The sequence below is a fragment of the Ursus americanus genome, chromosome 7, assembly GCF_024610735.1.
Source record: "Ursus americanus isolate L20-20 chromosome 7, mUrsAme1.1.p, whole genome shotgun sequence".
In the NCBI taxonomy this organism is placed as follows: Eukaryota; Metazoa; Chordata; class Mammalia; order Carnivora; family Ursidae; genus Ursus; species Ursus americanus.
This window is the reverse complement of record NC_142133.1, coordinates 25,750,530-25,774,223: the sequence shown is the minus strand read 5'-3', so window position 1 is coordinate 25,774,223 and position 23,694 is coordinate 25,750,530. Positions and strand designations below refer to the sequence as shown.

General features: G+C 39.1%; 1 long non-coding RNA gene across 1 annotated transcript; it reads left to right on the top strand.

Moving 5' to 3' along the window:
- Positions 1-8,394: 8,394 nt before the first annotated feature.
- Positions 8,395-23,115, top strand: LOC148109651 (uncharacterized). The gene is made up of 3 exons (XR_015725077.1): positions 8,395-8,507; positions 13,263-13,297; positions 21,802-23,115. It is a non-coding gene; the product is annotated as an uncharacterized LOC148109651 (long non-coding RNA).
- Positions 23,116-23,694: the final 579 nt, after the last annotated feature.

Below are 23,694 nucleotides of genomic sequence, written 5' to 3'. Positions count from 1 at the left end.
TCATAATGGGCTTTAAGGATTCCTATAGTCTACAGACTGAAACAGAAAAGGTCCAATACCCAAAATACTAAAAAGAGCTCTGCCCATCGTTCTTTTTTCTTTTTTTTTTTTTTTAAGATTTTATTTATTTATTTGACAGAGAGAGAGAGACAGCCAGCGAGAGAGGGAACACAAGCAGGGGGAGTGGGAGAGGAAGAAGCAGGCTCATAGCGGAGGAGCCTGATGTGGGACTCAATCCCAGAACGCCGGGATCACGCCCTGAGCCGAAGGCAGACGCTTAACCACTGTTCCACCCAGGCGCCCCCATCGTTCTTTTTTCTATCTGCAATTAGAATTGTAGAATTGCAGAATTCTCGTTGAAAAAATTAAGGATATATTTTCTAGCCTTAAAAATAGGGATACTGTTTTCTTAAAGGGAACACACATATCAAAGCTGAGGCTCAAGTATTCAGCCAACAAAGAAATTATTCACCAGAATATTTGGCCTTAAAGATGCTTAAAAATATGCATTTCTTCTTTTCAAGGCAGTTACCTGTTGTTCTTAAAGGAAGGGAGGAGAGAGAATCTGTCAACCAAGTTTGGCAACCAAAAACCATAAGAAAAATTATCCTTCAGGAAAATAGCCCCAGTACATTTTTAAAGAGTTAATCAGCTTCAAGAGTCAAAACTGAAAAATGTTCTGAGTTCACAGAAACATGAAAAATTTTCAATTCAAAGAAGTAAACTTGTAGTTATTTCATTACCATGGAGAGCATACCATTTCAGACATGGCACCTCCATTACCAATAGGTATCATAGCAAGGTTTGTAAAAGCATGGAAAAAGAAATGTTTTTTGAAAGTAATGAAAAAGGAACATAGTTATATATGATTAAGAGTCAAGATCATTTAGGGACAGTAGAGTCCAGTACAATAAGGGTGTGGGTTTGAATCTCACCTGTGCCATTTGCTAATTATGTGACCATGATCAAGTCATACAATTTCTCTGAAATACAATTTAGTAAAATGGGATTAATTTTACACGCAGAGATATAGTTATCCAGAGTTTCCATCTCAGATCTGTTCAAGGGAGAAAGTTAGTCCTTGGGATTCAAGTTATTTCTTAGCCCAATGCCATAAATATTCTTAAAGAAGAAATATATGCAGGGAATTTCAAAGAACAAGCATCAAGTATTTTTGGTGCATAAGACCATGTCTATGTGTGTATGAATATGTTAAATATACATTAAAAATTTCACAAAGTCTACATATGAAATGATTGGTAGTATTTCTTTCTGGGAAGTGAGACTGGGAGTCTTAAGAGGGGGGAAGAGCTCAGGCAGGGAGATTTTAGCTTTCATTTTATTCCCTTCTGTAATGTTTAAGTCTTTAACAATGTCATATATATATTATATGACTCAAAAAATAATTTGGAAGACAAACGAATTATCTCAAACATCAGCATGAGGTAATATATCTTTTTCAGTATATGAAAGTAATTAATCCATGCTCCTTTTCTCACAGAGACTAAATGATCTATGAAACTTAAAGTATAAAAAATTACCACAAATAATTTATTTTTAATAGGTGAGTAAAATGGCAATAAATGATTTTTTTTTAACAATGCATGTAGTATATGATACCTTTGGGCTAATTAGTAACATTTGTATAGTAAATAGTACAAAATGTTCTCAACATTTGATCCTTAAGATATAATCAGCTAACACTATCGCCACCATCATGATGAAGACTGTAAACATCTTAGAAAAAATGGAAACACTTTGAGGATAGGGAACAGATTCATTCTTATTCATTTTCATACCTCCTTTGCCTACCACAATGCCTGGCACATGACAGATATCCAATAATTAATTGTTGGATAAATACACAAATGAAAAAATGAAAATACTTGATGACACAGAAGTACATCCACCCAATAGTTGCCCCAAACTGTTTGTGACTGTGCTGGAGATGTCCACCTTTTCATCCTAAGCTCCACCCTGCTTAGAGACCCTGCCCTAGCCCCTTAGAGTAAATCTTCCCTGCTAACTGGCCAGTGGCTCCTTCCTCTGATCTATGTTGATTGGACCAGTAGTAGAGAGTGACATAAACTAAGCTAATAGATTCCCTTATTTGTAATTAGCTTTTCTCTGTTGGACCCTTGAACAGGGAAGCTGAATTTGAGCCATGTGAAAATAGAGGAAAGAGAGTCAGTCCCCAGAGGTAGAAAAGAATATTTCTGAAACTCAAGAAAGAAGAGATGAGTCCTGTCATGAGGCTCAGCTGCAACTAGTCCCATTGGGTTTTCTGAGCTACCACTATATTCGTCCGAAATTTCACTATTTTTTTTAACTTTATATTAAGTGGGTTTCTGTTCCATGCAAAAGAGCATAGAGACTACTTCACCACAACTATCTACAGAGTCTTCACTATATGTCCTGGCTTTTTCCACTATTAATATAGATGAATTATATATAATTCTATCTAAAGCCAATCCCTCTACTTGTGCACCGGATCGCATTCCTTCTCACCTACTCTGAAAAATTTGATCCAGCAATTCATTCCTTTCTTGACTACACCAGCAATTTTTAGCTATCTACTGGATTAACCCCTTCAGAATATACAAAATAGCTGTTATTTTTCATCTTAAAACAAAGTAAAATCTCTGCTGACCCAGTGGTGTGCTAGGGTTGGCTCATGCCAGCTTTCAAGAGCCATCTCCTTTAAACTCAGTGAGATCAGCCATGATGGGGGTATTTACACTACTGAAATTGGCAAAAGCTACAAATCAGAACTGTTTCTTTTTTTCCCCAGAGAACCAGTGGTTAAATACTTAGCAGCCTATCATTTTTTTGACCTCACTATCTTTACCAATTATCATCCCATTTTTTTTGCTATCCTTTTTACCAAAATATATAAAGAGTCATGCATATTTTCTTCACTTTTTTTTCTCTTGAACCCATCACAGTCAAGCTTTTGTCCCCACCTCTCTACTGAAACTGCTCTTATCAAGGTCTCCAATGGCAACCACATTGCTAAATCTAGTGGTCAATGTCCAGTCCTCATATTACTTCATCTATCAGCAACATTTGACCCAGCCGACTACTTTTCTCTCCCCTCACCAGGCATTTCTTCTCAGTCTCTTTTGCTGGTTCACGCTCCTTCATCTGACCTCCTAATGTTGGAGTACTCCAGAGCTCAGTCATTGGCCCTATTCTTTTCTCCATCTACACTCATTCCCTTGATGACTACATTCAAACATGGCTTCAAAGACCACCTAGAGGCTCTATGTTGCCTCCCAGACTTGTCTCTTGAATTCCACAGTCTTAGGTCCAACTGACTACATCTCCACTTGGCTATCTAAAAGATATCTCAAATTCAACAAGTTCAAGACTAAACTTCCCATCTTTCTTTCCAAACGTGTTTCATGAGCAATCATATATCTAAGATGATGGCAACACCATCTTTCGCGTTGCTCAAGCAAAAAAACTTGGAGCCATCTTTGATTACCTTCTCACTCTCCCACTCCACACCCAACCCATTAGGAAATCCTTTGGTTCTACCTTCAAACTAGTTCCAAAGCATGATGTTTCTCACCTATTGCACTGCTTTTAGCCTGGTTCAAATCTACCGTCTGGATTATTCTAAGAGACTCCAATAAGGCCCTATACTGTATTGTTATTATAGTCCTCCCCATATTGTTTATTCTCAACACAAAAGACAGAACGACCCTTTTAAAAGTGAAGTCAGATCGCGTCACTTCTCTGCTCAAAACGCTAGGAGTGAACCCTAGTTTGCTCAGAGTAATAGTCAAATCTCAGATAATGGCCTATAGGCCTTTCCTGAACTAGCCTCCTATCAACTTTCTGACCCCGTCTCCTAGGACTCTCCTTCTCACTTATACTCTTCCAGCCACGCTGCAGCTCCATCTTGAATATGCTAGACCTGCTTCTGCCTTTGGGCTCTAGTTCCGACTGTTTGCTTTGCCTGGAACCATCTTCTCCTACCTACAAACCTGGCTGACTTCCTTACTACCTTCCAGTCTTTTCTCCCATCTTCTCCTATTATTATATTGCAACTTATCCACTAGCCTCCTACACTCCTTACCCTGTTCTTTTTTCATTTTTTATTGCACTTATCACTTCTCAACCTATTTTATAATTTACTTATGTGTTTTATTTGCTGTCTGCCTTTCCTCACAGAATGTAAACAACACGATGGCAAGAATTATCATCTGGCTTGCTGATGACCCAGGTATTTCACATAGTCTGGCTCCTGGTAAACTCTTAACACATATTTGTTGAAAAAATTAATAAACGACCAACAAAGACCATGAATAGCAAAGACCTTAATGAATTTATAACAGAGGAGCAAATCTGTGGTTATAAAAATTAGAAGTTTTAGAATTGTTTCCCTAATGAAATTTTCACTTCTACAGTTTCCTAGTTAAAATTTAAAATTTACAGAAGAACTGTAGCAGTATTCCCACAATTGTACCTAAACCTCTCTCATATCTGGGACTCAAATCCTGGCTCTTATAAGAGCTCACAGCTCCTATAGGAGTTGTGCATTTATCAGTGGTGACACAAACGAGCCCGCGTAGTATTTTGTACATATGGTGTTAACTTTTATGCTTTAATATATATGTGCAATATGTCTGAATTATACTTGCTCTAGGAACCATCACTTTTATTTTACTGACTTTTGTGTATTTAAAACCTCAGGCATAATACAGTATTGAATTAAAGTTTTTTCGGTTGTTTAATTTCCACAGAAGTAAGGGAAATAAAAGAAAAAGAACAATTGTTTTAACATTCAAATTTCTTCATGGCTTGTACAATGCAAAATTCTCCCAAGTTTAGGAAATGCCCGAGAACTAAATATTAGAAAATGGGTGTGAGGTCCCCAAACATCTCTGCGCTGACTTCAGTTAGGTTTCAAACTGATCTTATTAGGCCTAATTCATTGTAAATATGTAAAATAGAGGAATCATGTAAGGAACTTATAAAAAATGCTGATGAAATATATTCATTCAAACATGAATTAAGACCTTATTGTAGTCATAGGTTGCAGTTGTCTCAAACTGAATCTCATTTTATCCTCTTAATTTAATCTGATTACAATGCAAGAAAACATCTAAAAAAAGGGTGCTTAATTAATTTTAAATGTCACATATTCATTTAAACAACAACAACAAAGAATGACCACAAATGTAATGTGGCTGAAACGCTGAATTTGAAAGGGAACATAGAAGTTCCCAACACAAAAGAATAAAAATTAAGAGTATTGTGAATGCATCATGATCGATTAGTATTAACTAAATGAATAACTAGATGGAATAACTTCCCAAAACCTGTATAACTGTTATGTACGTATTATATAAGCCCATAGATGTATCTAAGAAAGACTTTGGAAAAGTTTGCAAGGATATCAAGGTGAAATATAATTCTACCAAATAGGGAGAATGAATAACCAAAACATTTTTAACTACAGTTTGGAGTGACTTGTATTCAAGGTTACTTTTGTCTATACCTATCAGAAATTTTATTGTAATTGAACTACGTCACGTCCTTGGCCTCAGTTTCTATGCCTGCAGACTTAAAGAAATTACGCCCAGGCTATAACCAACCATAAGCTTTATAGTCGCTGGAGTGGCATGGTCCAGATTTTCTTAAATAATTTTAATTTCAAATATTTTCTTCCCACTTTTTGTATGAACCAATGTGTTGTTCACATATGCAGTTTAAAAATTCTCTTTGCTGTAATTCTAAACTTATAAAAATTAAGAAATAGCTTAGATTAACATATATCAACCCCCAAAATAAGATTTTAGGGAAAAGATATACATTAATCTCCTTAATTCAACAAAACTTTTTTTAGTCCTTTGGCATCATCATTTGTATATAAACAGTGTACTAATAATAATCAATTCTTATCTCTTTGATCTGGCAGGATCTCTCCTTGAAAAATATTATTAGCTGCAAGTTTTTGTGAGTGAAAATAAATTCCATTTTGTAAAAAATGTCACAGTTCATTTTCACTAACTCGACTGGCCTCTTCACCAATCCCTCCCATTAGTTTAAATTAAATAAAGATTGGTTTTAAAAATGTAGATAGTTACTTAATCAAATAACAAATACTTGGGCGGGCTGCTTGAAATCATGTTCACTGATAAACTCACGTTCAGATTCAATGACCATAGACTCACCTGCTTTTGCACAGGTAAAGGACTCCCCAAGGAAGGAACAGTTTTTCTAGAACTTATCAAGGTCCACTTGATAATATTTATAATTCTCCTTTGAGAATTTCCTAATAGCAGATAAACACAAAGAATAGCAAAACATCAGGGAAAGATTGACCCTAAAGGTATGACTGTTCTAGTTGTTCTGACTTACTTGTACCCTGGGGGGATAAAACCAAAAGAATGTGCTCTAATTCCTTGTCCATCAGCTCAGAACCCAGCCCAGGAAGAAGGAGGAAAGACTGCAAGTGAAGTGGGAATATGGGGGAGACCAGCTGGGGGCCCAGGAATCTCTTCTGTGGTTGTTGGAACAACAAAGCTTGGGCCAGCTCACCCCTGTCCTGCCATCTTGCTTTCATTCCTCACTTTATTTTTTATCTCCATGATTTTCTGTTACCTTCCTATTAACATCCAACAGAAACCTAGCTCCAGTTCTGACCAGCCTAAGGGCAATAGGTTGAATTGGGTCATGGAAAATATGAAATAACTGATCTAGTTTCCACAAGGTTCATGGACTGAATGGAAATTATTCAGAAGGCACTGGAGGAAATAAATATTCATATTCTGTCTTTCTGTCTGTATTTCTCTCCTTTGTGGTCTTTTTGTATTTGGTTTGATGGGGATTTGTATCTCTAAGGAAACTTTTTTTAAAAACTGCAGCCAGTATCTGTATTATCCTGAGCTAATGATCACATGCCAGGCAGAGGGTATGAATGGGATGGGATGTATAATTTCCAGTGAATATTTTCAAAATTTCTCTGAATCATCTATACTATTTTCACATTAATATAAACTTCTTTAAAGTCACCATCAATAGGGCATGTAGTGTGGTTGAAATACAACAATATGAAGAAAGCGGAAATAGAGAAAACAAGGAAAGTAAGAAAATGAACAAGATCAGGCTTGGGGCACCTAGGTGGCTGAGTCAGTTAAGCGGCCTACTCTTGGTTTCGAGTGGGATTGTGATCTCAGGGTCATGGGATCGAGCCCCACGTTGGGCTCCATGCTCAGCATAGAGTCTGCTTGAGATTCTCTCTCTCCCTCTCCTTCCACTCCCCCCACCCTACTCTCTCTCTCTCATAAATAAATAAGTAAATCTTTAAAAAAAATAAATAAGATCAGGCTTACTAAATAATTTATAGTTACTCAACAACTATTCATTTGCTCAAAAAATTACCGAGTGCCTACCATGTGCTGGGAGCAGAGACATAAACAAGTAAGTCCCTGCCTTCATATGATAGTATCAAGACAGACGATATACCAAAAAAAAAAAAAAAGTGGTAACTGGTATGGTGAGAAACAAAGCTGGTAAAGAGAGTAGTGGGGGGGGAGGTGCTGGTTTCCACAGGGTGGGCATGGATGCTCTGTTTAACGGGTGACCTGGGAGTAGAGGAGGGGATAGAGGAAGGGAGCAAGTCACATATTGCACACCTGCAGGGGTAAAGGCATTCCAGGAAGAGGGAGCAGCAAGTACAAAGCCGCAAGGGGCCTGAGGAGCTGCAAGGATACCAGGGGGATGGGGCCGGGGGTTGACAGGTGGAGAAATAAGCAGTGAGGTTGGAGAAAGAATCAGAGGCCACATCATATGGGTTCTGTGGGCCATGACAGGTCTTTGGAGTTATTCTAAGTGTGATGGGAACTCATTAGAAAAGGTGCCATTATTTGATTTACCCTCTGAAAATGTCAGGAGTTTGCTGGGTTACAATACCCTGTAAGGGGACGTGGTAGCAGGAAAACCAGGTGGGGGGCTAATACAGGCAGAGAGCCAGGAGACCAGGTGACCAGGACCAGAGTGGAAGGCAGAGAGTGGGCGGAAGGGGCAGCTTAGGGAGATGCTTGGAAGGTGGAGCCTGCAGAAATTGTCGATCGGGTTGGACGTGCAGTCTGAAGGAAAGACAGGAGTCGAGGATGAAGGAAGGATTTGGGGAGCCGAGCAACCCACAAGTGGTGAGGTGCTGGTGTTGACTGAGACGAGGAACGCTGGGGGAGGTTTGCGGAGGTGAGGCTCAATGGAAACCAAGTGTTCTGTGTTAAGCATGTTAATTTTGAGTTGCCTATTAGGTCACGGTGAGCAGTTGGAGCTGAGAAGAGAGGCAGGTGCTAGAGATGAACATTCGGGGTCATTGGCACGTAAATGGGATCCGAGCCGCAGGCGCCAAGGCAGTTGCTTCACGAGTGAGTGATGATCCAGACAACAGACGAACGAAGACTGAGCCCCAGAACACATCGCTGGGTTGAGGTGGCAACGGGAAGGAGGTTCTAGCAAAGGAAACTTGGAGACGCAATGAGGTAGGAGGGCACCGGTGGTGTGATGTCCAGGAATTCCTGCCAAGACAGTGTTTCAAGTGTATCAGACGCTATGGAGGTGTCAAAGATAAGCACTGGAAATTTCAGTAGAGTGATAACTAAAAGCTTGGCCGGAGGGTGGTCAAGAAAGAACAAGAGGTAAGGGAGCAGAGAGAACCCGCACCGTAGCAACCAACAGTCCCTGGCCAGAGGAGCAAAGCATCGCTTGGAATTGTAGTTCACATTCTTTCTGAGTTCTTTGTGGCTTAATTTTCAGCATGGCCTCCAGTCATTTTAGTATTGAACTTCTGAGTTCAGTGTTTGGTGTTGCAGTAAAAGCTTCATTTTGAGCAGTTTAAGTAAGAAATAAAAGAAGGCAGAAACCATGCAGACATTTCAATTTAGGATTCTTCTCTAAACAATGTTGTTAGCATTATATTACACTAGTTAATCATCTGATGTTAATATCTATGAAGCTTTTTTCCCTCTAAATCAGTCAAAGAGAAAAAGTTAAATGGCAAAACATCTAAATGACAGGATTTTTTTAAAGTATATGTTGGATTTAATGAATGTTTAGTTAAATAGAAGTAGGCTTTGAGGACATCGGGTCTCTGAGATCATTTTGAAAGGGAGAAAGGAAAATGATAGACTTACTGGGATTGCTGCGATGATTTTTCCTTTATTTTTCCTTTTGGTCTGGAGAGAATAGATCACAAAATGAAATGAGCCATTACCCAGGTGAAAAGTATACTCCCATACCAAAACAACCTTACGGCAGTTTCCCTATTTCTGCATGTACTTTATTCTTTCTTCAATGTGATTCTTACTTTAAAACCGTACTATGGATAAGAATTATAAGCCAATATTAAAACAATGAGTAAGAGCATTTTATCTAAATGTATTTGTATGTATCCAAGTTTTACTCCTCTATCAAGATCCAGCTCCAATAAACCTTCAGTGAGACCTTGCCCATTCCTTCCTCTTAGAATATTATTTATAGGTGAAAGATTTATTCTATCTGTAAATCTTATTCATTTGTTTCATTTATTCAACTAATATTCATTGAGTGCTTATTTTTGCTGGCACTCTCCTAGATGCTTAGATGCTTTAGCGAACAAAACAAAGATCCCTGCCTTATGGAGTTGAGCCTAATGCGGGACAGACCCCAAACCTTGGCATCATAAAAAATAATCACCTAGTATTTAGAAGGGGATTGATTCCTTGGTAAAATGAAATGTACAGCAGAGGAAGGGGGTGTAGGGGATTCCAATTATTAAAATAGAGGTTGAGGTAGGGCTTACTAAGAAGGTGAAATCTGAGCAAACCTGAAATTTAAAGGAGGAATTCGCAACATGGTTAGTGGGGGAGAGCATTCCAAGCCACAGGAGGAGCCAATAGAAGGAGTTAGAAGATACACACCTGACCTTTTTCAAGACCAGGAAAGAGACCAGAGAGGCTTGAGGGAGGTGAGGTAGGGGAAGAGTAGTAGGAGATGGGGTCAGAAGCTGATGTGTGGACCTTGAGGGGGCAGATTATGACAGTGAAATGGGGGCCATTAGAGAGCTTTGAGCAGAGGAGTGACATGATCTGACTTCCTGTTCAAAGGACCCTCTGGCTGCTGAGAATAACTTGGAGGGGGTCAGGTAGGAGTAGGGAAGGCAATTAGCAGACCCTGGCCGTTACCTAAGCAAGAGATGAGGGTGACTCAGACTCCGGGCAGACAGTGGAGCAGGTGGGAAGCAGTTGGATTCCTTGAAATAGCAACTTTCAGATTTTGTTATATTTACATATACATCTTATCACCATCTCTAGACGATACACTCCTTGAAGCCAGGATTTGCGTTCATGCTTACATTTCCAACAAGGGGAGCTCAGTGATGTTTTTCATGACTAAATAAATGGTTACTAGACAAAGAATCTAGCTTATCCATATCTCTGGCACATACCCTGTATTTCAAGGTGTATTTGTGAATGGACAATAGCACCACCAAGAGCATCAACTTTGAATAAGAGAAAAAAAAAATCTACGTACTGCTTAACTGATGGCAGAGTAATGTAAAGAAAAAGAGGTCCTTCATATATATGAGTTTTATTTAATTGTTTACAGGTTTCTAGAAGTAATCTGCTTCTCCATTTTCTCTGCTTTCTCCTTGAGGTAAATAGTAGCCGAGAGAGAGAGAGATTTCTGGAGAATTCAGGTTCATAGTAGGCTTTGTCACGGAAATATTTATTATTATAAGAGTCCGCTGAATGACATTCTATAATGCTAACCCTTACTGTAGTTAACACTGCAGGGAAGAAATCTATCTCTGTCTTCAAATTCCATTATAATAAAAAAGAAAAATGCATATAAAATAACTAACTTCTCCAATCCATACATATTTGGCATTACAATAGCCAAGTGATGCAACCATTTGCTACTAAATCACAAATTTCCAAAACTTCAATATAGCAAGAGGAAAATTCCTTCAGGAAAAAAGTACCCACAATGATATCCATTCCTAGCTACAGAATACAGCTAAAGAAATTTTCTTTTTAAATACAGTGATTCAGGTTTTTAAAATGCAACATCCAATTTGGGTACAGAGTTCAAGAAAGCTGCTACATGCAATGTGGAAATAATTTGCATGTACATATAAAAAATCCAGGATGGGAGCAGATTTCAATCTCAAAAATACAATGTCAGAGTCTGGGTTCTAGGCTGATACAGTTCCTAAATGAATCTGTAATCTGGAGGGAAAATTCCATCTCTAAGAAGTGACTCCTATTTCCTGCATCCCTTATTTCTACTTTCTTTCGTTGCCACTGAGAATATTAAACTCCGCTAATAAATCTAATTGAAAAATACCAGCGTGAATCGGACATTACTATTGGAGACTGTGGTTCTTCCATCTAATTATTTCATGGGTATTTATTGAGCACTTAATATTTCCTGGCAAAAAGATAATAGTCATCACGTTCTGTGAAATTAAAATTTTATGAGGAAGAGAGACAAGCATGCCGCAGAAGAGTTTGACCACGTGACCGCGCTCAGCTGGCCAGGCACAAGGTGCAGTGGCCGCCCGGGGGGAGACACTCTGAGCACACCGGCAGAGGTCGGGAAGCTCTACTACTGTGTTTGAAAGGATGGACAAATCTGGTCAAAGAAAGCAAAGGGAAGGGGAATCTTCAGCAAAGGGCAGGCATGATCGCGATCTGATTTTTACAACGACTGGCCCAGCAGCAGTGTCCAAGATGAAGTGATAGAGGTGGTCTGGAGGCAGGAAGATCCTTGCAGAGGCTTAAAGGAAATAAGATAGTAACTAATGAGGGTCTGAATGTAGAAAATGGTAGTGGGGATGGAAAGGAAGGGAAAGTTCGAAATCTATTTAGGAAATAGACCGTAAAAGACATGGTTTTGACTGATCAGGGAGAAGGAAGGAGAGCAAGAAGCGAAGGACAACTGCCAGTTCTCCAGTTCAAAGGGCTGGGTAGATGGAGGGCTGTAAGTAATGTAGGAGGAAAAGCAAAGAAGGCACGGAGAATTGTTCTAAAAAATCAGAATAAGCTATCTGACATGATGCATAGTTGAGATTAGGACTGAGTTTACAAATATATATATTTGTGGTCTGAAGGTCTTTACCTATTGGGCTTATCCAAAATCATGAAAATTAGATCATTGAGGAATACTGACACAAATTTCCTTCATTCTCATTTCTCAAATGTGAAATATCGACAAGGTAGAGACCAATTTTAGGTATTTGTGTCTGGTGAATATTTACCCATTTTAGACCTTCCATTACATAATCAAAAGCATGGCTTCTTAAACACTTTTTTCTTCTCTGTATTCCACAACAAAATCTTAGCATACTCTATTTTAGTGATCACTGACCTAAAAGGAGAATAAAATAACAATTTGCTAATACTTTATTTACCAATCAATAGCAGTGAGTTTTTCATTTGGGATCCTAATTTCAAATTAATTCACTAATTAGGATTCTGATACATTTCAGTACCCTAGGAAATTTCATTATTCAAGGACTTTCTTACCATAAAAAGAAGATGAAAATCTCTCTGATCCTTTGTCACATTTGCAGTAGTATTTCCTTTTCTGCTTCCAAATCTTCACTGGGACTATCAACAATACCCTCAAGGGGCACCTGGGTGGCTCGGTTGGCTGAGCTTCTGACTCTTGGTTTCAGCTCGGGTCATGATCTCGAGGCCGTGAGATCAAGCCCTGCGTTGGTCTCCATGCTCAGCGGGGAATCTGTTTGAGATTCTCTCCCTCTCCTTCTGCCCCTCCCCTTATTTGTGCATGTATGTGCGTGCTCTCTCTCTTTCTCTCTCTGTGTTCTCACTCTAAAATAAATAAAATCTTAAAAGAAAAACCAAAAACCAAAAACAATGCTCACAAAATGAATCCCTTCTCCAGCAGGACATTCTGAGTCAGAAACTTGTTGTGTCTCTCTGCAGAGGTCCCATTAAATAATTTCTGTAGTTTCAGTAATAACCAAAACTCTTGAATAATGTACTCTAGGATGCTCTATTTCAACATCTTTAACCGTAGGGACATAGCTGAGAAAACTTCATATTTTTATTATGTATTTCCACACTCATAAATAGTAAGTCAACTTTCATTAGACTACACTGTAATCCATCAGTAGAATGCTTTCATTCCAAATACAACCAGATTTCATCTACCTATTATAAAGTAAGAAAGCCCTGTGTACCCTAGCAATAAAAAAACATTGTCTGAATCCATGTTTTTTCAAATTGCAGGTCGTGACCCATCTGTGGATCTTGAAATCAATTTGGTGAGTCACAATCAGCATTTTTACAAAATAAGATAGAAAACAGTGGAGTAGATAATATCAGAGTGCCTTACATTTGTTAAGGGTGTGTGTGGTTTTGTGAAGGGTTTGTATGTATGTATGTACTAGGCCCTAATGTAAATTATTTCTTACCAAGAGTTGCATTCAAAGAAATCTGAAAGCCACTGGCTTGAATAACCTCATCGGTGGATGTTGCTGAGAAATGTCAGGAGTTTGTAGCTCAAATATGAAGTGAAAATAAATTTTATGAAATGTGAAGATTTATTTTTGTACAACAGCTCTCTGAAAATCAAGTACTCACTTATTTCAAGCTGTCAAATATCTTACAGAATACTACCTAACAAATAGGATCAAAGGTTTCTCCCATACTGTGTTTTATTACTAAGAATATATGGTCCAACAGCACTAAACGACAGAGTCTCCCTTGATTGATTTAGCCTTGCGATTTAGTAGTAATTATGGAGAGAAGTCTCATTTAGTTGCATTGATCTTGTATTTAACTTAAGAATAAATTCAGAAGTTGAGATTTAAAATGTACTATATGAGTCCTTAATCCGTGAAAGGACTTAAAAGACAAGAAAGCAGTTGAAAACCTACAAATGCATATGTTATCATTATGCATAACCTATGTACACACACCCAGACATCATATTACTATGTACAAACTAAAGGCTATTTTATATGGAAAGAATAAATGAAGACCGTAAATATAAATCTAATGATTGTGCTTCACTGTAATTTTATGAGAAGCCTAATTAACATAAAAGTTACGTACAATGCTTCCCTTTTGCCACCAGGAATAAGTTCTAGCCATGGAAATAGTGGAAAAATTTGACCTAATATCATACTACGTAGTTATTCCTCGCCCTGTGATGCCTAACTTATATTTTGGCAAATAAATTTTTAGTCCGTAGTTATCAATAAAAGTATCAGTCATGAGTTTTACCTGAACTTGAAATAGTCCTCTTTTGAGAGAGCTATAGCAAGTGTGAGTTTATATTTTATTTCATTTCTATCATTCCATTCCTTAGGTTCTTTATGGTGTTTTAAAAAATCCATAATATAATTCTATGAGAGTTAACATAATAGACTGTAACAGCTGTTATGGTCTATTGTGTAAATAAGTAATTACAGAATTTACAGACTATCATGTAAATATGTAATTATGGACTTTTTAAAATGTGCATTATTTACTCGATAGTCTATCGTTTACATATGTAATTATGGACTTTAAAACATGTATTATTTACTCAGTCTGTAACAGCTCCTTGGGACAGAGTCGTTCTGGCCTATCGGGTAAACATGTAATTACAGAAATTTTTTAAATATGTATTATTTATCTGATAGTGCTGCTACAGATTATCACATCCATACGTAATCACAGATTTTTTTTTTCTTTTCAAATGGTTATCATTACTTTGTATAATGCTTCCACAAGTCAACTCGGAGATTTTCGGTTCGTGGATCAGTTATCGAAAACCATGCAGGGATTCCATCGTGTTTGATGTTTGCAAAGAATAGTGGTTTTCTGAAAGTCACCTAGTAAATTTTTAAGTTTCCCAAAGAAGTTTAAGAACTGACCCCAAAAGAAGGAAGTCATTTTGAGAGAGGTTCTAAATTTCATTTTTCCGTAGTTATTGACATTACCATAATATTTATTCTAAAAAGCCAGAACTTTGTAACATATTTGGTTTCTTTAAAGCAGCATATCTGGCATGCATTTTATGTGTTGTCCTCTTCCATATTAAATTATGCACTCCTCCTTAGGATGACAATTTAAACCACTTGCCAATTTCTCTGGTGTAAATACTCCCACCAAAACTGATTTCAAGCTACCAGAGGGATATCACTTAACTTGGACTATCACTTCATTACCAAACCATAATTGCAGATAGGAACCTAGTTCAGCATACCACTGCCTTTTAGGCCATTTCAAATTTCAATTATTGACTTGCGGTATCTGAACCTTATCTGTAGTAGATGCTGAACAATCAGACACAAGAGCCCAGCTGCTAAAGGCACACATCAAGTATTTAAAACAGTGGGTCCATAAGAGACCCCGTAGTGACCTATTCCCTGGTTCAGAAAAATGCTACAATCCTGAGTGTGTTACTCAGCACTTTGAGGATGGGAGGGCATCATTTGGTGTGTTGAATTGGAAACCAATCTTGGGGTGACTCATTAAAGTTGATGTGCACCTATGAAGATCAGTTTGGCAAGAATGTTCTAGAAGTGATGAAAATATCAGATGGGTGATGGGGCTGGAGAACTTGAAGATCTATTCTAATTCTGTGATGCTGTGTTTTGTGATTTAATAAGTAAGTAAAGATGAAATATATCACATCGCAAGAAGCCATCCATAGTTCCACAGTTGTGCACTAGCAGATTCAATTGCCATTTTTAACTGAGTCATAAGTTCTAAGCTCAATTGGGTAACTCTGGAACACCGAACCTTCAGAGGAATGCTGTAAAAATGAACTTCAGATACTGAAAATGCCAAAACTAACGATGTTACAGTACGTCTTTTATTTTAGAGTTGTGCCTTTTATTTTAGTAACAGACTTAAACATTGTTCTGCATTGAAATTTATTAATTTTTAAAAAGATTTATTTGAGAGAGAGAGAGTGCACACATGTACAAGTGGGGGTAGGAGCAGAGGGAGAGCTCGAGAAAGAACCCTCAAGCTGACTCTGCACTGAGCTCGGAGCCAGAAGTGGGGCTAGAGCCCAGAACCATGAGATCGTGACCTGAACAGAAACCAAGCCGGCAGCTTAACCGCCCGAGCCACCCTTGCACCCCCTGATTTGAAACAGAAATTTCAATTTGCGTTACTTGTTCCAGTTTTTTAAAAATCTGATTGAATATGTATAGACAAATCCTAAAGATGGGTAGTAGATCCAGTGGTTATTAATTATTTTAAATACCCCTAATTTCAAATTTAGGGGAGAATATACTGATCCCCTTATAGAGCTCAGACAGGGGGTCCATGCACATACACATGATAAATTCTCTATGCAATAGGTAATCATACTGTGTGGTCAGTTTAATAGACTGCCAGAGAGAGAGAGATTTCAAGTAATTCCACCCAAAGGGAATGAACGCTTATATACATTTGTTGAAGATGCTCATAAGATTTTGTGTCGTTTCACCACTCAAAACACCGTGCGGAAGGCAGGACCTTCCATACACACTAAATTTTAGTTGTGTGGAGGCTTTATCAAGACCTGACACCATGGGTTGCCTACCTTCAAGGAGAGATTGTGTTCCCAAATGTTTAAATCCCCATGTAGCGCAAAACACAAAATATACATTACATTAGAGTATAGCATGGCCAACGACTGACTAGAGCATGCCCGGAAGAGGGCAGGTGCTGCCTGCCAGAGGCTGCAATTTAATATCCTGCTATAAAAGCAACAGGAGACTCCTGTTCATCCGAAACCTAGAACCTATAATAAAAACAGTGAACAATTCAAAATTGGCACGTTAGTCCTACTGGCTGTTTATGTGCCAGGATTTTTCTACTTTTTTTTTTTTTTTTTTTTTTTTACCATGCCAGACCTGCAAACTGTGTACAGTACCCTGAAACAACTGAGCTCTTCTTTGTGTAAGGTGGAATTATGGGTAGTGAGGGATTTACATATAGGAAATTCTGTTTTCTTTGTTTTAAGGAAATAAGTGTAATATAGGTCCCGATGGCTATTTAGGGAAATCCCTTATCCTGGGTTTATTAAAAGGCTGAACTACAAAATTTTATATAAAATAAGACTTGCAACAGTTACCAGTCTGAGGCACAGAAATGGGAAAGGTAAGCCAGAATTTATAAACGTTCATTTCATCCAGGTGCACCTCTCTTTAAACAATAAATGCATCCCAGGAGTGAAGTGAAAATAAAATACTTATAAATTGAATCATATTTTAAATGAACTAGGGATATGGTTACTTAAAGGAGGCTTCAGCTGGTTCTTTAGTAATGTGGATGACCGATTTGCAATTTATCAGTTTATGAAATATGAATTTTCAGATGTCAAATTTTAAAGCAGAGTATATACATACATATATTTATATGTGGGTATATATACTTACAACGATATGTCCTTATAAATATTCTAAAAGTCACACAGTTAAAATCAAAATACAGCAAAGACATTAATGTTTAGCTTGATCCATATGGATTTTCTGGGTTTAAAGGAACATATAAAATATTTGCTTGAATAAGGCTGTGTTAGGAAATGAAAAACAAAGGTTTCCAGAATTGCAGTTAGTTATCTTTGAAGTGGGAGTGCCGAGCAGTAAAACTCCGTGTCCACTTGGCTGCAACAATTAATATGGAGCTATTTTCAAGGTGGGATTATGGGCAATGGAACCTCTAGGGATGGGCTGTTTTGCCCATGCGTTAAATCCTCATTTTGTGTGAACTTAATGAAAAGATTGCAAAATGTTCTGTCAATGGTTCCTAGAGCATGGAGATGTCTCTTTCTTTTTCCCCCGAGTAAATGTAGTGAGATTTGTGCTGCATTTTGTGGATGGAAATGTAAAGAAAGTGTGTGCTTTTTACTTTGTTTAGAAGTCCTGAAGATAGACTTAAAATCATGTAGGGAAATGCAGTTGGGCTAAGGATGTAATATTGACTGGATGCACAATCAGTGGATTTGTAAACTTTGCTGTGTTTGGGGAAAACCTCTAACATTATAAAATATCAAGAAGAAAGAGTTGAGTTTTTCTATAGCATTTTAAATTAGGCATAGCTATTTTCAACAGAAGCTTGTTGGTCTGCTCTAAAAAAGTTTTTATTTATTATTCTAACTAATTTGAATTCACAAGTGTGATGCGCTATAGCCAGAATAAAGACTTGCTTTGCACAGAAATGTTCAGATGCTGTAACGCAGTCAAGCATATGCTTATCTTCTTTCGATAAAAGAGAGACTACTTGAGGATAGCAAATGCACAATATTGATCATAACAGAAAGCCCAGGGTGGAGTGGAAAGGCACAGAAACCAACAGGTGAGGCACAGTTGGTGTACATGCCACAAGGTGACCTTGGAACAGCCGGCATACTCTAGGTCCATCAGTGAGGAGGGTCTCACTGGAGCTAAAGTATGTGTGGACATCTGCCTGAAGCCAAAGGCCACCCAGGGGTATGTGTGTGGTCAGGGTGCTCCCTTTCTTCACCCCTCCCCAGCCCATGGCTTAGACAGGACCAAACTGGTTTTTCCTCAGTATTGTTGAAAAACACATCACCTTGGGATTCCTGGGGCCACAGAATATCCAGGGACCTAGCAAGCAACTCCAAGGCTCTTCTTAATTCACACCAGCAACCCAGTTATCTCACTGAATTCTGTCCTTAATAGGGAATGCTCTGAAATTTTAGCATTAAGCAGCTCTTGATTCAGTAGACCAGAGTTCATTTTTAACACCATGGAATTCTTTGGGTAGAAGGAGATCTTAGAGATAAGTCAAGTCCCTTCACTTTAAAGTTGAGAAAGCTAAGGCCCAGAAAACTGACCCGATTGGGCAGACGGTCGGTGGACCTTCATTCCAAGAGAAAGGAAACAACATGATGAAGCTAAATGTTAGGTGCTGTACACACGTTACTTCACTTCATCCTTACAAAACCCCTAAGAGGTGCTTATCTTTATCATCCCCGTTCAGAGTCAAGTAAGTGAGACTTGGAACAGTTGACGAACTTGCCCCAAATCCTATGCCTTTAGGACAGTTTGCTGAAAGATCCATTCACTGAAATGGCCAATTTACCCAATGATGAATTTGGAGAACGGCCAAATTGCTGAATTTACCAAGAACTTATTTCTTTAAACTATTATTTTTACAGTAATTAATATTATCCTTAGTAGTTAAAATTTTAGTCAATGGTTGGTTTTTACTTTGTCTTCATGGCGACATTTGTTTGGAATTTAAATTTGTATTAGTAACTGATACAGATCAAATTTGAGGTCCCAACTCCAGGGTCCATTATCAAATCCCTTCTGGGCATCTGTAGTTCCTTTCTACTGCTTACAATGGTATCTGCTGTTACCCTGAATCTTCCCGCAAACTAGTACTGAGTCGACCGAGCAAAGGGCCAGAAGTCATCAACTTTCTGCATTTGATGAAATTTCTAGCAAACTGAGTTGCATGGGATGGTTCAACAGCCCATGACGACATCTCCAAGATTTCGTTTTGTTTAGTTTTAGCTTGGGTTTAAGAGTTTGCCACAGCCATTTTTGCCCCGCAGCCCCGCAGCTCATTCGTCAGCCAGACCAGCCAAAGGTCTTTCCCTGTTTGTTTCACATCTCAAGCACTTTTAAAATGTTTGAACTACGTGGCAAGTAACCCATTTAATTTATCCAGAGAGCAAATCTGTGACTCAAAAGGGGGCAAAAAGCAATGGGCCCAATTAAATGAGTGGGATGACAGAAACTCACCTTATCCTCATGATTTATAAAAGTTCTTGAATTTAGAACAAGCGCAACACTATGAAGTGAAATAAATGAACTATAATTCCCCAAAGTCAAGGACCAATGCGCTAAGAAAACCTGGAGTACACTGAATTGTCAGAGCCTATCCGTGAAGGTAAAATGGCTGTGGCAAAAATAAAAATAAAGAGTTCATACTAAAACTCTGACGTGGCCCCTCGTGCTGCTGCGGTTATCTCACTCAATGGGATCTGTGATAAGCGTTAGAGAAGCTTCGTCGAAGGAGAGCATTGATAAATCTGTGGTTTGGTAAATTAGTCATTCCGCGAACTATTTCATAGGGGAAATGGATTTTGGTGAAGAAATGGTTTTGAGGGAAATAGCAATTCAAGGAGTTAGTCCTTCAGAAGGTTGGGTTTTTTTTGGCACACTGATAGGCTTCTAATCACTGGATGGCAAGGCATGGAAACCTGTCTGCTGACTCCAAAACCACCATTCTAACCTCCATCGCCTTTCCAATTAACCACATAATTGGATATAAAGTGGAAAGATTTTTGAAGTTCCTTAAAGCCAAAGAAAAGAAATGTGGACTGAAAATTTTAGACCCCTGAAGAAGTTCCGTTGAAAAGTATTATGATAAGTATATTAAATCAAATCGCATCGTGGGGTTCAATGCAAATCCTGTACTATCGGTCCCAGTAGTAGAGTGAGATATAGTGATTTTGACTCGCCTAGTGAGAAAGCGCTTTCCCTGATACCCAGAACCTTAATTTGAGCAAGACTCAAACATTTATATTCATATCATGTGGATCTGTCTGGCCACAGTTAATTTGAGCATGTCACTTTATTCCCTGTACAGAATGTCTAAAGCTTTAAGGCAGATTCAGGGAGGCTTTTCTTCCTGAAACACAAACACTACACAACTCTCTCATTAACTGGAACTTTCCCATCTGTACTGAAGTGAAAATAGAACCTAAGCTCTGTCCTATCTCATGTATGTCAAATAGCCCGGATTAGAGAAGGTGTGTTTGACGATGGGAAAGAGTTGGACAAGTCCTAAGCCTGCATAACCAGGCAATAAAAATAATTGCAATGATGTTTAAAAGACACACTAAAATGAATACTTGATAAAGGCAAAATTTTGCCTCTTACTCATTTGACTTCACCCCAATTTGTCACAACCATGGAAAAGGTATGTCTCTACAACTTCAGAGCTAAAACCATTCCTGAGTCCTCTGGAACCACAGGTGGAATTGGGAGTGTGTTTCCAGGGATGGGGGGGGGAGAGAAAAATAATTATTTGGTAGTGTTTTCAGGTTGAAAGGGTCTAGGTCAGTTCTGTTCACAGAAATATAATGTGAGCCACATATATTATTTTTGAATTTTCTAGCTACATTTTTAAAAAGTGAACAGGTGGAATTACTTAATGTATATCTCCTTTAACCCCAAAGTAACCAAAATATTAGCATTTTAACCTTATAATCAATATAAAATACTAATGAGCTAGTTTACATGATTTGTAAGTCTTCAAAAATCTGGTGTGTGTTTTACCCTTACAGCACAACTCAGTTTGGATTCACTACATTTCAAGCACTCAACAGCCACATGTGGCTGGTAGTTACTGTATCGGACAGCATGGGTCTAAATCCACAGTCTCGTCTGAAAAGGGAAGGTGCTTTGAAGATACTGGAATTGGGGGATTCCGTCTGGATTGGACTGTGGTTTATTTATTGTTGACTCTGAACGTTAGATTGCTGGAGCCTATAGACCAAAAGAGCACAGTTGCAAGACCTCTGAACTCTGGGCTACAATGCGTACCCCCGTTGACGTGCAATGCACATTGCCAAGTTGTAAAATGTTCGGGCTGTCCCCCTGGTTTTCTAAATATTTTCCTTTATATTTAAAGCCAAGTAGAAAAGAAGTAAAGGAACCCTCTTTTCTTCCCTGTGCCCCAACTCCAGTCATCCTTAGTATTCTCTCCAGCCACTGGATGGTCAAGAACCGCCCTTCTTAAGTGTGGTTATTTGCCTTGTATTTTTTTTTTTTTTTAAAGATTTTATTTATTTATTTGACAGAGAGACAGCCAGCGAGAGAGGAAACACAGCAGGGGGAGTGAGAGAGGAAGAAGCAGGCTCCCAGCGGAGGAGCCTGATGTGGGACTCGATCCCTGAACGCCTGAACGCCGGGATCACGCCCTGAGCTGAAGGCAGACGCTTAACGACTGCGCTACCCAGGCGCCCCTATTTGCCTTGTATTTTGACACACAGGGGAGAGGTGTGTCTCCTCCGAACCTCTGCGGAGGCAGCTCTCCTCATAAAGCCCTGTGAACGGTACCGCCTGCATCCCCACACCACCACCACCTGGCTGACTCCTGATTGCTGTGTGGGGTCAACCTTGCTTTCACTTGCCCTTAAAACCCCCGTGCCACTCCAAAGACCATCCTCAGAGACCCAGACCCAAAGCTCTTTCACCATGTTCCCATAGCAAACACTGTGAGTTCTTATGCCACAGTAGTTCCACTGCGGCTCTTACCCCACAGTGTTACCACATCTCCTTATTGTCCCTCTCTTTCCCCCAACTAAATGGTGAAAAAAAGGATCTCCTTTACCTTCGTAGTTATAGTGCCCCAGTACCGCACAGGTACTCTAGAGAAGATGGAATCTCGAGCAGTATATAGAAAATATAATCAAGTTCATTTATTCAAAGAATAACTTCTTTAAAAGTATACGTCTGACATATTTTACAGCAAAAATGTAAGTGCAACAGTTGCCTCTAAGTTCCAAGTGTCGTGCTAGATGTTGAGGCTACGGGGGTAAATAAAGGACTCTGCGGACTCTCAGAGACGGCAGTGAAGTGATGGTTCAGATGAAGGCTTCTCAAAGCCCTCACCTGGGGTCCATACCAAGCCTGTGGGGAAGTTACTTTCAAAGCAGACTCTGGGGCGCCTGGGTGGCTCAGGTGGTTAAGTGTCTGCCTTCGGCTCAGGTCATGATCCCCAGACCCTGGGATGGAGCCCGACATCAGGTTCCCCACTCAGCAGGGTGTCTGCTTCTCCCTCTACCCCTCCCCTTTGCTCATGATCTCTCTCTCTCAAATAAATAAAATCTTAAAACACACACACACACACACACACACACAAAACAGACTCTGAAACAGTCAGAGGTATGGCCTCAGATTCTGCATTCCTAACAAGCTCCCAAGTGCCACTTCTGGTCCAAGGATCCCACTTCAAGTAGGAAAGGACCATGGCCTAGGAGTCAGGAGACCTGAAATTTAATTCTGACTCCTATAATACGGATAGGAATCATTACTCTCAATACTGCCAGATCTGCTTGCTCAACTCTTACATTGCCGAGGAGAAGGGAGGAGGTGATTTCTGTTCTCGATAAACTCCGTAGCCTGGTCTGTTTGCAGAGAATGTTAGGGACTAGAGCAGTGACTGTCAGTTTGGGCCTCTCGTGAGAATCACCTGGAGCTAATTTCAGAATGCTGGTGCCCAGAAGCTGCCCAAACCTATCACCTTGGAATGCCAGCAGGCAGGGGCCAGGAGTCAGTAACTTTAAACTCCGGAGGCTGAGAACTACTAAAGGGTTACTAGCAGTCTGTGTTGATTATTAACTCCATTGATTGGTGTTAATGAGGTCAGAGATAAGCAAATGATGCTGCCCTCCCAGGTAACTTCATTCTGTTGGCGGTACTTCACACCATTGTTGGTACAAATACTGTTTCCAACACTAAAAGGCAACACCAAACACAGGCCTTGATGTGTACAATTGTGACAGGAGAAAAGCTATACCGATACCAGAAAGAATCCTCGGCCGAACTTCCCAAGTTCTGCGGTCACCCCCTTGACTCATTAGATCAAAATGAAAAATGGGATTTTTTTCAATGGAAAAAGAGTAAAAACCAGCCTCCAAGAAGCCACTGGATATTTTTGCCTTGCTAATGCGCTCCTATCCTAGGTTCTT